This window comes from Canis aureus, chromosome 38 (genome assembly GCF_053574225.1).
Source record: "Canis aureus isolate CA01 chromosome 38, VMU_Caureus_v.1.0, whole genome shotgun sequence".
Lineage (NCBI taxonomy): Eukaryota > Metazoa > Chordata > Mammalia > Carnivora > Canidae > Canis > Canis aureus.
In genome coordinates, this window is record NC_135648.1 from 9,686,762 (window position 1) to 9,702,179 (window position 15,418).

At 36.6% G+C, this 15,418-nt stretch overlaps 1 pseudogene; it reads left to right on the forward strand.

Moving 5' to 3' along the window:
* The first annotated feature begins 4,367 nt into the window (after positions 1–4,367).
* On the forward strand, positions 4,368–4,716 carry LOC144307133 (ribosomal biogenesis factor pseudogene; annotated as a pseudogene).
* Positions 4,717–15,418: the final 10,702 nt, after the last annotated feature.

Sequence of the window (15,418 nt, forward strand, 5' to 3'; positions counted from 1 at the left end):
TAGCTAATATATTAAACTTTGAGTTTAGGCTAAGAGTTTAGACCTAACTAGATGTTGATGAGTATTAGCAAATAAATGCACCAGTTTCCTTGAGATACCTTGATGAAGTCCTTCATAACCCAAGGGTATAGTTCGAAGAGTAGGGTTTAGTAACATCTTTCACAGGTGTGACCTTAATTGAGCAAACTAAATACACAATTGTGAGAAATTCTATATACTGAATTGCCCAGAAATAAAATGGTAATAATAATAAATAATACCAAATAATAATATTTGCATACTGCATTTTCACAAAAAAACTCATTTCATTTATTTCCTATTCATGTTTTCAAAATATGCTGTCATAGTCAAACATGTCCTAGGTCTAGGAACACAAAGATGAATATCACAGTCTGTTCTCTCAGAGCATACAGTCTATTGCTCATGTATAGAAACTTTTGGTTTACAGAGCCATTTGAGACTCAGAGGTTCTATGAAAAAAAATTATATTCATGTATATAGAATTTTGCTGTGACTCTAATCCATTGGTCAAAACCCCTTCCCTCGGCAAAACCAAGTTTAGTGGTTCTAGGGATTATGGACCTCCGAATTGTAAGTAGACTAGATATTATGACTATTAATATTTTATAGAAGAATAAATTAAAGTTCACAAAGGTTAAGAAGCTCATGTGGGGGCATATAGTGATAAGTGGTGAAGCTAGATAAGAATCCCAGTGACTGGGATCCCTGGGTGGTGCAGCGGTTTTAGCGCCTGACTTTGGCCCAGGGCGCGATCCTGGAGACCCGGGATCGAGTCCCACGTCTGGCTCCCGGTGCATGGAGCCTGCTTCTCCCTCTGCCTGTGTCTCTGCCTCTCCCTCTCTCTGTGACTATCATAAAAAAAAAAAAAAAAAAGAATCCCAGTAACTATATTTTCATTTTAAATTATAAAAGTAGAGTGTGCTCATGGTATAAAAAAATACATGTATCAAAACAAATAGTTCAGAAGTATGCAAAATGGAAAATGCTAGTTTTCAGTTCTGACTCCACTATTGAAATAGCCACTTCCACATCTAACTCACTTACAGAGAGCGAAGTTTTAATCCCGATCTTTGTAAGTCTGAATTTTAAACCAGATTGTATTGCTTGTTTGCAGAAATGTAGCTCCATATTTATTAAAGTATTTTAGTTGCATGTGACAAGAAGCAAATCTTTCTGGCTTGTCAAGAAAAAGATTAACCTGATAGGACAGCATCTGTTATAGAACCTGAGAAGCAAATGAACTCTAGGTATGAGCATTGCCATTAATGAGACTCACTCCAAACAACACAGTCTGTATCTGTTAGCTCCAATGGTGGCATTCTTGGGAAAGGACTTGCAATTACTCTGGAGCTCACTCTGGACCAACCAATTCTGTTCATGATGGGAACACATTGTCCAAAACATGGAGCTTTGTGTTTCAACCAGGGATCAGTGGGGGGTATGGGATAAGGGAGGCAGTTCCAGATGAAGGAGGTTTGACTGATTCAAATTACATGTGTCCACTCACTACCCTGTACGGTGCAGCAAGTACTCTAATAGCTTAGCGCTGTCATCCCAATCAATGGGGGTTGGTGATTTTAATCTTCTCAATTTTAACACCTTGTTTTAATATCTGATGCAAAGTTTGGTGTTCATTTCTTATTTGCATAATAAGCTCTTACGCATGCCAGTGAAGTGGTCTAAAAATGATGAGGGATTCTAATTAGCTACTAGAGAAATGACCACCAAAAATTTCCCCTCTTTAAGGTCAATATTCCTCAGAAGTCAGCAAATATGCTGCTGACATATTTCACCTGTTTGCTGCTGATTTTCTCATTAATAAATGTCACCTCTGTAATGGTAAAAATAGTTTTGTTTGTTCTCTTTGTGACTATATGTAAGCCTCAAAAAATCAGAAAAAAAAGCATGAAGTTCATGAAAATAATTATTATGAAAGACCTCAGTGCAGTACATTTCAATAAAAATTAACCTGTTGGATATTTTTAAGAATGAGTTAATGACATTTGACAAAAGAAGCTTTGGCACTAAAATTTTATTTGAGGATGTCAAAAAAATATTTCACTTTGTCCTTAGCTATTCAGGTCCTTGGACATAATCACAAGGCTTAAAGAAAACAATGAAGTAGCTAGAAATACTTAGATGAGAAAATTAGATTGGAAAAATCTAAGCTAGAAATTGCTATAGAAAACACTCTACATATTACTTTTGGAAAAGGAGTATAGCACAGTGGTTAAGAGCACCTGCTTTCTGGAGGAAAGGTAAATGGTTCAAATTCTGGTTCTGCTCCTATTAGCTGTGTGACCCTGACAAATTATGTAATTACAGGCTGTTAGCTGTCTCACAGTTTGTGTGTAGGTAAACAGAGATGATGGTAACAGTATGTCCTTTATAGGGCTGTTGTAAGGATTAAATAATACCTTAAATAATTAAATGATATATACATATATTATTTACATTTATGTAATAAATAATAGAAATACAAGTGTCTGGAATTAGTGGTGGTAGTAGTTGATTTGACCTATTTCATTTTCATTCATTTACCAAAATGCTTTGCATTCCATATTTTTGTGTTGGATTTTAAAAATTGTTTTCACTGAAATTTGGTTTTGTTTAGAGATCATAGGTGGCCCAGAACTTGACACTTTCATATAACATGATTCACAATATTAAGATATAAAGTAATTCTGTAGATGTTCCAGTTCAATACTGATTAAACTGAAGTTCCCTGACTGTGGCTGGCTCTTCAGTTTTGAGTGTGGCTCTTGGGTTAGCAACTATAAACAAATTATATGGACATTATGATTAAGGCACATCATATAATTTGAAAGACCTAGACTACTAAAAATATATTTCAGCTTAGAATTTAGAGAATTACATTAAAAATAACCATAATAAAAATTATGTCCTATTTTCTAATATGCTTTTCCTATGATAGAGAGCCAAGCTTTAAATTTGAAAATATCTTCAGCACTTGAGATAAACTCTCCTAAAGTACATTGTGAACAAATTCCATACTTATTTAAGAATTACTATAATTTTAAAAATTAAAATTTTTAAATTTAAATTACATTTTCAAAATTTAAAAATTCTAAATTTTTATTTTGAAGGCGTTTTTGAAATCTTAGACTTTCTTATAAGTAAATATACTCTATTTTTCTGTTCTATTAGTATGCATTATTAAGATATTGACATGGCATTATAAACATTATGTCTTAGTCACTTTCCAAAGATGTCAATCAATTCTGGTGCCAAATTTATTTAGGTTGTTTATTCTAAAATTTTTTATGGGTTGAAAATAAACAAGTTCTTGGAAAATTTGTGCCAAAATGGTTTCATTTTACATGATTAACAAGTACAACTGGGTCTTTGAAACTAGAAAAAAATGCATCAAATGAGGAACTTCATATTTTTTCAAGCGAAGTCTGATAAATGCATATTAATAGTGACTTGAAAACCCACCTTCATATACCTCCTACACATCTGAATGAAAATGAAATGAGGAGAATTCAATATTTTTAATTATATTATTTGAGAATTATAAAGAAATTCTCCTGGATAATTTCAAAAGAAGTAGTGAAGAGAAGAGGATGTACAAATCATATACTTAAGTAAAGTTAGACAAGAAGGGGAAAAATCATCTCCCAATTCATGAGGAAGAGAATTGGAACCAGAATCTTACATAAACTCTTAGAAAGCGTTCCTTCATAAATTGCTTACCATCTGTCCACTAGAAGGCACATTGAGAAATTAGATTGATAAATATAAATTAATTTTTACATAGCTTGAAAGGGTTAGTAATATTTTGCAAGTATTGTGTAGCTAGATATACTATTGCATAATATCATTAAAACATTACAAGCCACCAAACAAGTTGAGAGAAAACTATAAACATTTGAGATTTTTTGAATAAAAGAATAATGGCAAGTAATAATGAACATATTCTTTATACGACAGAAAGGAAACATATGTCAATATGTCTCTGTAAAATGTACATTTTCTTCTAAGTTTCATTAACATCTACAGAGAAGCCAATGACATTTCACACGTTTTTATTTTCATTGATATTATCATTTATAATCTCATGTTCCAGAAGCATTCAAACATTCATACAAATGATATAGTAAAGACAACTTTGGAGCTATTTACCATGTTCAATTCTTCTTCCACAACCCACACATACATACATGGACTCCTAAAATAATTTTTATTCCATAAGACTACGTTTCCAGCCATAGCTGTTTAGAATAGGAATCCTGTTGGTTCTGAGCCATTCTAGACACACTCTCTCCTTAAATTTTGAATCTGGGACTTGGATTGTGAGCTGCTGCACGAGGGTATTGAAGACAATGGCCAACAACAAACTAAGAGGACAGAAGTCCCCAACAGTGTATTTCATATAGCCAGCCAAAAAAATTTTAAGTCTAAAAACAAAGCAAAACGAGTACCACTAATCTTAAGAAGATAAACATTGTGAATGATGAAAAAGTTAACAGAGTGAATAAAGCTTTTGTAGATATACAAAAGGAACTTGCAAATTTCTCAAAAGGCCTTTCCCTTGAACCTCCGCAGAAACAGCTGATTCCTCAGCAGTGTCATGAAAATGAACCAGTTGATGTTGATGAAGCAACAAGATTAATGGCTAGTTGTAATACACTGGAGATACATCAAATATCCCCCAAAAGACCAATAAATTGAATGTTTTACACACACACACACAAAAGATTTTGAATCTGGGATAAAGAGTACTAGACTCTGCCAGCTCTTTGAGAGCACATAAACCCTAGAGCTGTGAGGTAACATACTCTACCTTACACTTTGGAGAGGCAGAGTAATAAGTCTATAGAGAAATATGGTTGAAGCACAAGTATGAAGAGAAGCAAAACCAGATACTGGGAGAGAAAGAGTCTAAGACAGGGCTTGCTGTGATTCCTGGTATTTATTACTTTTCCTGCCCTTTCTCAGGCTCAACTCCCTGTATTTGGAATCTGTGAGAAACACTGAATTCTTACAATATTTTCTTCTCTTATTGCATGGTCTTGTCAGGAGACTACTGTCCATATGAGGAAACACTGCACTTTTTTTCACTCAGCAAATATTTCCTGAATGCTTACTATGTCCAGAGGACTGTGTTTTGTACAGAGTGTGAACAAAAGAACAAGATAAACATGATGTAGAACTAATCATCTGACAGAAATTAATGATGATGATTAGTAGAAGATGTATAACACTCGCTGCGGACATAATGAAACACCTGACCTGGTCTGAAGATATTGGGGAAGCATTCCATGAGAAAGTGACGTTTAGGCTGAAGCCGATGAGTGAAAAGTATGGAACTAACAGGCTTCACCTGTGTATAAATGAGAAGCCAATCAACCTTGCTTCCCAATAGTAAATACCAAATACTGCCGGAAAGAAAGCCTATTATTACACTGTTTAATATTTTAAGGCCTATTAAGCTGTTTAAATTTTCACAGGTAATTTGTACAATTTGAAGAACAAAGAAAGAAAACCAAATATGGAAATATCATTTAAAACGAAAGTGAAGAGCATTTGACATATCTCCCACCTTCTCACCCAGTGATTCATGATTCTAAGCATCCAAAAATTTCTTCCAAACCCAGAGGTTAAAGTAACATGTAAGGTGTTTAAGACAACTTAGTTAGTAAAAACAAATTGACCTCAGCACAGTTATTATCTCCCTATGTTGGATAAAAGGAAATTAGAGAAACCTGAAGCTTGCCTCATGGGATATAGAGTAAGAATTAAGTAGATTTTGTCTTTAGGGGAACTGGCTTCAACCTGATTAATCAGCTAATCAAACGCCTTTGTTTAATTTTAGTTTCCTTATCAACTTAAAAAAAAAACTTTTCAGAGGACACCATCTGTGTAAACACAGCAGTTACAGGTAAGAGGAGACAGCTTCCTCTTTGTTCAGGAGTCTTTGCTTAAATTTTTTCCTTTTAATTATGGCTCAGCTAAAGGACATAAACACATAATATTTTAACACAAAAGACATATTTTTAAATGCTAGATAAGTATTATAATTAGTTAGGTAAGTGCAGACAGAGAGCATGTCAGGCAGGAATAGCTGAGTGAAGGTCCCAAGGCAGGGAAGAATGTGAAAGGTTGTTATATTTGGACAGAGGAACATGAGGGGGAGGGTGAGAAAAGAAGTTGGAGAGATAAGCAGAGGCCAGATTATGCAGGGTTTTGAGGCCATAATAAGACTTTGGAAAATTTATCATAAAAGCCATCAAAAGGTTTAAGGCAGAGAAATGATACAATCAGATATGCATTTTAAGACAACAGATTAGATGGAGGAGATATAAAAGTTTTTGTTAGAAAGTGCTTGCATTAGTGTGTATGGCTTGGACTCAGCTAGTCGCGATGGTTAAAACAGACAAAGGGGGAATGGATTTGAAAGAGATTTAAGAGGTAGAATTTATTGGTTTGGTGGTTAATGTGTCCCACGAAAATTCATAAAGGATGGTAATATTTGTAGGTTCTACCATTTGCTTTGATTGGAAACACTGGAGAGGGAGCAGGTTTAGGTCAAATTCACTTTTGTTCATATTGAGCCTGAAGCTCTTGTGAGACATTTAAAAGGAGAGGTCAAGTAAGCAGGTCTGGAAATCAAAAAAAGATATCTGTGTACAATCTTTAAATGTAATGCTTATTGATACATAGGTGATACTTGAAGGAACGGATAGAGTAGAGGTTCTTATGATTACACAAAGTCAGAGGAGAGGAGGCCTGAAATTGAGTCTCAATGTTAAATAGAGTTCCAAGTTTTAAGAGTCCAGTTTAGAAGGAATCTAATAAAGGATCCCCAAAAGAAATAACCAAAGAATGGGAAAGGATCCAGTAGGAGAGACCTGATTGTATGTCCAAAAATACTTCGGGAAACAAATTTTCAAATAATCCCTGAGAACTTCTGAGGAATCTCAAATTTCTCTTTCAACTACAGGGAAATACATTGATTGTGACAAATCAGCCACCAGTCATCCACACAGCTAACTTTGGGGAAGATTTGTGCTAGAACACAGCCCTGCTTTCTCTCAGCGGAGAGCTCTTTCTTCTCTACAATAATGTGAGAGCCCCTCTTTAGTAGTTCTACTCAAAATTCTGTCAGAGTCAGTGCAAGGGGTAACACTTTGGAAGGATGGAAATGCCAAATGCCAATAGGCAGAGAAGGTAGGGTTCAGAATTCCCAACTTATGTTTTAGCTGTGAAAGTGTATCCAAAAGGCACTGCAATCTTCCTATTGTTGTCCAACAGAAATGGAAGATTATTTCAGGAACAGAGTTCAGGAAACCCTATGCCTGGAGTCCACCTGGCCACTAGAGGGCTCCAACCACACAGGTGATTGTTGTAGAATGCCCAGGGCTTAGAACAGTGTGTTCAAAGGCTATCTGTGAAACTAATGTATTTTTGTACATTTCAGTCATACAATAGAGTTAGTGTTAGAAACACTGACCGAGAAAAAAATAGATGAAGTGATTATATTTCCCTCTGCTTGGAGGTCTTTTCCCAACTGCATATAATTTACACAGGTTGGCAACCTACAAAATTCTTTGTTAGCAAATTATAGTGTACAATTACTTCTTAACTCTGTTTGTCTTTGTTTCTTTACTCTCTTGTTCCTGTGAACAATTTCATCTTTCCTTCTTCATGAAGTCTGCAAAGAGAGAAAAGAAATGAAACTGACACAGAGTATGGGAAATTCTACTCTTTTCTGACCCTGTCCTACTGGTCTACCATGAACACTTTCCCAAATGCCTCTTAATAAATATAACCATTATGTAAAGTTATTTTCAGAGTCCCCAAAGCGAGATATGTTGTCATCATGCATTGTCCCCAAATTCCTCAAAGATAAGCCAACCACGTCAGACTATACTAGATTTGGAACTCGTCTATCGTAGGCTTTTCAATAGTTTTTTGAATGTCCTTGGGGCAAACTTGGGTGTGGGGCTGGAGGAATTGCAAGAAGCAGCCCTTTCCATTCCATCTCTTGGCTGGACCTACTAGCCTGTCATCCTGGGATTCCTAAGCATAGAAGTCTGATTCTGGCTGTGTATTATTCTTTGCTCTGAGAAAGGTGGGTTCTCTAGGCATAGAAATAAGAATTTTTTCTGCTTTCTTTTCAAAATGAATTGGTTCTACTTTGGAGAAAGTCCCCAGCAGACCTCTAGAGGGTGTATTCAGTATCAGCTCACAGCTTTGTTGACCCTTTTATGTTCAAGGAATTGCAGAGAAAAGCAATTAGAGCATTCAAGGTGACAGCCAGGAATATGGACTGGACAATGCAGGATAAGTGGGATCTCATTGCACTTGTTGTATCACCAGCAGTATGTGGGTGTAGAGAGTTACTATGTAGTCTCTTTCTTCATCTCCTAGTGATAAAACAGAATCATGATAGTTAAATCAGAATGTGATCTAGTCTCTGGATAGCTATACATATTCCTTTCTGATGGATTTCTCCTTATTTTATCAATGCCAGGTCACTTAGAAGTATAATTTAAAACTTCCATATATGTCATTTTTGTATATATTTTATGGTACAAAAATTAAACGAAAAATACAAATGAATATATTGTAGGGTATGAACTGATTCATTTTATTAAGCTCCTAACTAAATGTGGTATTAGCCTATATTTGAAGCCATTTAAAACATTTACAAAATGAATTTCAAATAATTTTTTGACCAAAGATCATACCAGGCAGCTAACTTGATTTGTGGATTTAACTTTGTACATTTTGCCTTTATCAATTGACATCACTTTTGATCTGAGAAGTTTTGAAATAAACTAGAATCTATAATCAGAGGAATCAAATATCTTCCCTTAAAAGCCCTTGCTGAGATGCCTCCCAAATGCTTCTTGATTGTCAATAGAAGCATTATTCACACAGTCTGAGGGGCCCCAAGGAGAAGAATATTTTGGGTAATCGAAATTGCAGGTGGATATCCTTTACTAATTACAGAGCACAGAAGTTTTTAAATTGTCAAGAGCATCATGTCTTGATTTTTTTTATCTCTTAAAAATTTTGCCATTGGAATAATGGCACTCTAAGGAAGATTTGTCTGTGCTTTCCCATCTGTTTTACTTTCTTCTACCTTTTCCATAAATTAATCACAAACAAGTTCTGGAGTCAATGGGGAGGACAAAGGTAGATGTTTCCATTTATAACTCTGGTCTCATTTCTTCATAGAGCTTTTGTTAGTTTTCAAGTGAAATTTGTTTGTGTAAGATGCATAGGCTGTGAAGGAGAGGGAAACCGTACAGAAGAAGAAAGGAAAGTTGTCAGGGAAGAGGAGATTGTGGTAAAATACCAACCCAAGTAGCCTTTCTACTTGAAGAAAATGCTATAGTTCTAGCAGAAAACGCATCACATGTAAACAGGAATGACATCATAAATCATTTCTCTTCTCTTCTTACTAATATCCAAAGCCACAGGGTCTGTCTGCTGCTGTATCTCTTCTAAATCAAGCTCATGTGGAACATTCCACTGGCTTACTGTGCCAAAGAGTCAGAGAGAATCTGACAATAAATACACATTGATTTGGTCAGCAGAATATAAGCTACCACAAAAATTGGTTGGGCAGTAACCAACTCTGGAGTTGTACCATTTATAATTCTTTGTGTTTCTATTAAATATTATGCATGGGTCCTTAAGTTAGATTCCATTCAATGTTACGGTGAACTACTGACTGCATAGATCTGTTTGCCATGTGGGTTAAAGCCACCTGTTGAGTATCAGGGAATGTAATCAAGTGATTTGCCAAGAACTCCATCAGAGATGTGTCCTGCGCATTTTTCTGAGTTGAGAACATCACCTAAATAAAGCTGATCGACCTATAGTAGTATGTACAGTAATGCACCTGACCTGGGGAACACAATGACCAGTCCCCAATATTAAAGTGTCAGTTGCATTTCTCATTTATCATAATTCCAAATTCATTTTCTTACATTCTACTTTCAGGACTTTGAAACCGCAGCTCAAACTACCCATGGATTTGATTCTTGTCATATTTCAGAACTCAAAGGGCTGACCTGAGTTTTGGGTAGAGTATAAAGTGAAAAGCATATATCCTTTAAAGACAGGTGAATACACCTTAGTGGGAATAATTTGTAATTCAAAATTTTCCTAGATTAGAAAGCAATAGTATGACAGTCGAGATTGAGACTCCGTTTATAGGGGCCAAGGATTATTGTGTGGCTGTTTAATTTAGTCAACAGTACAGATGGTCTTTTGAGATACAAAGTTTAAGAAACATATGTGATTTACTATTTTTGTTTTTTTACCAATGTTTTCACAATACTATCATCTAGATGCAGCATGTGATCTGGACAGCAAAAAATATTGCACAGAATTAAGCATTTTTGTATAATGTTTAGAGTTGGCTACATTATAAAAAAATCTATTTCTTGGGGGTACATGTCTTCTATTTCTCTGATGTGCAGCTGGGTGTAAACATCTAGTTACATAATCATGTTTTAAAAATGGAATTTAGTTGCATATACAGTTTTATGTATGACTGGTTATTTAAGCATTATGCGGAGTGAAGTGGTTAGTAGTTTTAAGTACATATTTTCTTGTTTTTACAGAAGGCAACTTGATACAGTCTGAAATGAGGGAGAGCTTTCTCTCACCACAAGCCTTAGCCCCCATCATGAGGAGTGGCCATCCACCCTGAGGGGTCTTGCAGCAAGCTTTGGCTCTCCAGCTCCTTTCCTGAATCTTGCCTTCCCTTTGAAGGGAATACATGTCAAGTAAAGTTAGATTCTCTATCCAGCTAAGACAACCTTCTGCAAAATTGTGAAGCAGGTCATCTGCCTTGAGATTACCCACCTACTTTCCAGTGCCTGCCTCTTCTATTCATCAATACCAACTCAGCAACACGCTCCTCTCTCGTGTGCCACTATAGCATAGTTAGGAAAGGAGATTCAAAAATCCATTCCTAGCCAAGATGGTGGAAGCTACATCTGTTTACCATGACCCAGGGGGAAGAAGAGCATCTGGAAGAGAGCCGTCCAAGAAATGGATTCATAAAGACCATGTGGCTTCTTATACTAAACTCCTAATGTATTATATTGTCTTCTCTCCCAGTGGGTTATGAGCTCACCACTGGCAGGGCCCATGTTTAGTCTTTTTGTCATTTCTAGTATCCACAAGATGAAAAGTGGGGCTTCATTAATATTTAAATTGATGAATGAATGAATGAATGAATGTTCTCTACACCAATTCCAGACAGAATTATTCTTAGTCCTCCTCAAATACCTTCATAAAGGTATCCTCTTACTTCATGTTTTGCATCCACTCCTTACCGTCACCGCAGCGTGAGTGCTCTACACAATCCATATCACTAAGTTACCCAAAACCCATTTTGGCTATTTTCCTGGCCAGGGAAAGAATATGTCAGGAATGTGAAAAGGATGTTTTCTATTTTGTCTTCATTCGGAGTTTTTATCTTAGTTTCCTTTTGGATAGGAAATAGAGTCTGTACACGAGTGTACATAATAGCCAAAAAAATGCTGTGAAGGAAACAAGCTGATATATTTGTGAGCCTCATGTCTTAATCTTTTTTCAGCTTACTACTCATTTTTTTTAATTTGACTTCTGTTTTTTGCCACATAGAGCAAAGGTTGGCAAATTATGGTCATTGAGCCAAATACGACCTGGTCTGTTCTGCCAATAAAGTTTTATTGGAACACGGCCACTCCCATTTGTTTTCTCCCCATAGTAGCAAAGCTGGGTAGTTTTGATGGAGACCCTATCTATATGCTTTTGAAGCCCAAAATATTTGCTATTTGGCCCTTTAAAAGAAATGTTTGCCAAACTCAATGTATAGTAAACACAGTGTCAAATGCCACATAAAATATAAGAATATTGATTTTTTATTTCTTTGACCTTTTCAAGGAAGATTTCACACTGAAGTGTAATGCTTGTTGAGTGAAGGCCCAGGCAGCCTATGATCAAGTCCTAGTTCCATTTCTTGTAATCTTTTTGACCTCACACAGACATCATGAGGATGTCTGCTCAGACCTCTTCCAAGAGAACCTGCTACAGGGGGCATAGTTGGCTGGTAGCCTCCAGGATACTGCATCTTTGTATCCAGCATGAAGCTGGTGCCGAGGGCACACTTCCCTCATGTTGCTCCCAGACAATAACTGTACATGACAAGGTTAATGGTGCCTGACCCAGGAATTTTCCAGGGAGCATGTTTACTTGGGGCACCCCACCCCATTGGCCTGGCAGAAATTTTCAGATCTATGCTGTAGTTTGAGTTCTTCCTACTTGGTCCTGCCAAGTCTTCCTACTTGGTCCTGTCTAGCCCACCTCATGAGCTGAAGATTCTCCATGCCTGCTTCTTCTCTTTTCTTGTTATTTTTCAAGCATTTCCACAGTAAATTTCTTGCACATCTAAACTTATCTCAGTTTCTGCTTCTTGGAGAACTCAACCTGAAACATGACTCCTCTGGGCTTTGACTTCCTCATTGATAAAGGAAGGCCAGGAGTACCTGGAGAACTCAGGTGATTAAGCATTTGATTCTTGATTTTGGCTCAGGTCATGATGCCAGGGTCATGGGGTCAAGCCTCATGTTGGGCTCCGCCCTGGGCATGGAGCCTGCTTGAGATTCTCTTTCTCTTTTCCTATGCCCCTCCCCCTGCTCTCTCTCTCTCTCAAAAAAAAAAAAAAAAAAAAAAAAAAAAAAAGAAAGCTAAAAATGATAACTATACGACAGAATTTTTATAAAGATTAAGTAAATAATGCAGACAACATTTTTGGCACAATTTTGGTGCAGTTCTTGGCACCTCCCCCCCACACACCTACTGCCATGGGCTTTGGGAGGGCCACCAGCCAGTTACTGCCTGTCCAGCCCCTCCTTCCCTCTTTTTCATCATGCAGTGACTGATCTCTGAATCTTGTGGACATGGACATTCTTTCTACTCTTCCAAACTCCTTTCAAAATTAACAATGAGTCTTTTCAGTGAGCATAGCACTTCAACACAACTGACATGCATGAAATGTTTTCTGGCTTATATGGTACACATGTCCATTAATCTAGTCTCAGATGCTTATGTGTCTAAACAAACAATAAATAGGAATGGAATTCAAAGAGGTTTCTCATCCCACCCACCATGTATATGTATGTGGCGGCTGAGGTGAGAAGCAGTAAAATTAACAACACAGAGGGTGGAGTAATTTAGGAACAAAAATGCAGTCCTGCCCCAGAACTCCTGACAGTAAACTTTGATGACACATTTCCTGAGACCCATCAGAGGCACTCCCAAGCCTACCAAGGACAACCTTAAGCTTATAGTTTCAAACCGTGAAATCACATGCCCCCTTTACAATTAATCACAGCAAAAAATGCTTGAAGCCTTGCCAAAGGGTGTTCGAATATCCCAGGCAAGTGAACAGACAGTTTGCTTTTCTCTACGCTGGGACAGTGATCATCTGGTGTGAGGTGGGGAAGCAGCCAGCCCCAGGAGTCTCTGCCCTCCCCCATATTCCCTCTCTCATACCCAGGTTGGAATATAACCCAAGGGTTATGCCTTGCTACCCTACCCTTTGCCTAAGGCAACTCAACAATCAAGTTGGGGCAGTAACATTGTTGAGAATTATTTAAAAATCTGAAGAATAGAGACTTAGAAGTTAAAGGAAGTCATCAAAATGTCCCTCATGACTTTTTTTTTTTTTTTTTTTTTTTTTTGCAGAAGAACTTATGTTATAGCCAGGCTTAAAGTATAGAACAGACATACAAACTATATAATACATACTATATAAACTGGGATATTAAAATAAAATGCATTCTATGTTGCTAGCTGGCCTCTAAGCAAAAATGGAAATGGTTGGAATTAAGAATTTGTGTTTCCCCTCAACAGGTCAATATTTAATGGTAGACCTCATTTTTGGTAAAGGTGCTTCACTGGTCATTGATTTGTCAGAACTGCTTATTACGTTTGTTTAAAATTCAAAAACTCTTTTAGAGTTTTGATTTAAAACAGACTATCCAGCTCTACCTCCCTCAGGACCCCCTTAGCCCTTATAACCCTCTGGGTCTCAGTTGGCTGAAAGGCCCTTGCATATACTCGTAAATATTCTGACTCCACCCTCTCATCTCTCACATGCCTTCCGTGAGTTCCAGGAGCAGCAATAGGCTTCCTCAAATGTGCCAGGCATCATTTACTTCTGGGCCTTCACATGGAAAGCTTTCTCTACTGGAGAACCCTTTGTCTCCCCCATTCTTTTTTTTTTTTTTTTTATAAAAATGTGTTTTATTTTAAAACAGGTCTATAAAAGTAGAAATCACATACAAAAATACAGATCACTCTGACATGTTAGCAAAATAGCTTATGGCTGGACTTGAGTTTGGAAGTACTTACTGTACATTTGAGGGCATCTGGAAATCACAGCCCAATTGGGTACTATCGTCAGCCCTTGTCACTAATCTGTAAACAATAATTTCATGTAGTATATGTAGCACTTTTTAATCAGTACAAAATCAAAACATAATTATTTCCCGTATAAGACCACTTTAAAATGTTCCTCCTTAGGTCTGGGCAGATAAGGGCACTTCAAATCGCTGTTTCTGACATTTGAAGAATCTGATTTAAAAACAATTAATAGAAATAACAGGTTTTTAGCTTTTTTGTTCATTTTGAATATATGGGAAGATCATCAATTTAAATTAAAAACTTAGTGTTTTGTTTTAAAGTAGAATTTAATCCTTTTTCTTCTAGAAATTATTTAAAAAAAAATCACTGTTGCTATCAAAAGATTCCCCCATTCTTTTCTGTACTCTTATCCCCACCCCCTCCACCATCTTTGCCTGAATAACATTTCCTTATTTCCTTGTCCTTCCTGATTTCGTTCAGTTATCACTTTCCTTGAGCAGCTTTTTTGAGGCTCTAGCATGAACCAGAAAATTTGCTTGGTCAGGGAACTATGGCCAAATCCTGCACACCACTTGTTTTTGTAAGGAAAGTCTTACTGGAGCACTGCTATCACCATCAGTTTATGTATTGTTTATTTCTGCTTTTTTGCTCCAGTGACAGAGTTGAATAGTTAGACAGAGACCATATGGTTAGTAAAGCTGAAATATTCACTCTCTGGCCCTTTACAGAAAATGGTTGCCAGCCTGTAGTTCATCACTTTTGGAAGGTAGGTGTCTTGGAGTTTAGAAACATGATACGCACAAATATAAATCTGTAATGGAGATTAAGAGGTGATGATTTGGGCCATTAAAATTTTTACTTTGCGTGTTTTTTTAAAATAAAAAGACCACTACTATAAAATATGACTTACAAGAAATCAATTTACAATGAATATCTCAGGGAAGTATCTGTTTTATAGGATCAGCTATATCCTGAATGAAAGAAGGGGCAGCCT